Source organism: Sceloporus undulatus, chromosome 2 (assembly GCF_019175285.1).
Source record: "Sceloporus undulatus isolate JIND9_A2432 ecotype Alabama chromosome 2, SceUnd_v1.1, whole genome shotgun sequence".
NCBI classification, from domain to species: Eukaryota; Metazoa; Chordata; class Lepidosauria; order Squamata; family Phrynosomatidae; genus Sceloporus; species Sceloporus undulatus.
Window position 1 is genome coordinate 13,944,922 of NC_056523.1, and position 1,347 is coordinate 13,946,268.

At 37.2% G+C, this 1,347-nt stretch overlaps 1 protein-coding gene across 1 annotated transcript in view; it reads right to left on the bottom strand.

Moving 5' to 3' along the window:
* Positions 1-1,347, bottom strand: part of LOC121923794 (zinc finger protein 157-like) — a 30,903-nt gene that overhangs the window by 23,401 nt on the left and 6,155 nt on the right. The window lies entirely within an intron of this gene.

Below are 1,347 nucleotides of genomic sequence, written 5' to 3' on the forward strand. Positions count from 1 at the left end.
CATCCTTGTGGCGGGCCACCTGAAATCCTTTGGTGGGCCACATGCAGCACCTGGGCCACATATTGTGCAGGCTTTCTATATACCAAAGATCCTATTGTACTCCTTTGAAGTGCTGCACGCAGCACGATTAGAAACATTAAAATCACGGGAAACATTAGAGGATCTTTCAGTCTTGTACAGTCGGGCCCTCCATATCCACAGGTATCCTTGACTTGAAAATAGTCCAAAAATATATAATTTTTTTTTAAAAAAAGCAATCCTTGATATATTTTTTCTTTTTGTTTTTGATTGCAATCTCTGTTGTGATCAATATTTGAACCATATGGGAACTCTTTGACTATTTTAAATTTCTCATGGTCTAGAGTGAATTCTTCTTGAGCTTCTGTGGATTTTTGAACTTAGTTTGGAGCAACTGAAGTAAATCAAAGGCAAAAGAGGGAAAGGGGAGGAGGAGGAGGAGGAGAGAGAAACTAGGACATTTTTAAATAGCTGAAAAAGTCCAAACTATCTCAGGGACCGCCGCCTCCCATATAATCCTCCCCGCACACTCCGGTCCTCTGGGAGGAATTTGCTGCAGCCTCAAAGAGCTAGACTTTCGGCTACCTCCCAGAGGGCTTTTTATGTTGTCGCCCCCAGATTGTGGAATGACTTGCCAGATGAGATATGTCAATTGACATCTTTAGACAGCTTTAAAAAGGCTGTCAAGACGGATCTCTTCCGGCAGGCCTTTCCGGGATAGATAATCCCGGCCTCAGGAACCCTCTTCTATGAGAGTCCCCAAGGTCCTCCCTGGAAATGCCACAGTAGTTTACTGTTTTATTTGTTTTGTTCTGTTTTGTTTTTGTCTTGTAATCATGTGTATGTGTTAATGTTGTTTAATTTGTTGATTTAAATTATAATTGATTTAATAATTTTTTAAGGGGGGAGGGAATACAATGTATTCCATTTTATTGTTGTTAGCCGCCCCGATTGACCTCAAAGGGGCGGGATATAAATAGAATGTTGTTATTATTATTATTATTATTATTAACGTAAATATAACAAGAAAAGGATGGAATACAATGAAACAAAGTGATAAGACAAAATATTATTGTATATGGAAAATGTTAATTGTATTTTATTTGTACTCACTAAAGATAATATCTAATAATAATAATAAATCATTATATATTATATGTGTGTGTGTTCACCTATCTATCTATCTCTATAATATGTTATTGTATGAGCATGATTATTATATATTAATATATGATTGTGTGTGTGTGTCCCTTCATTGGGAGAAAGGTGGGGTATAAGAAGTTGTTGTGATTTCTGCTGTATGCAGACCGACATTGAGAGAGAGAGAGA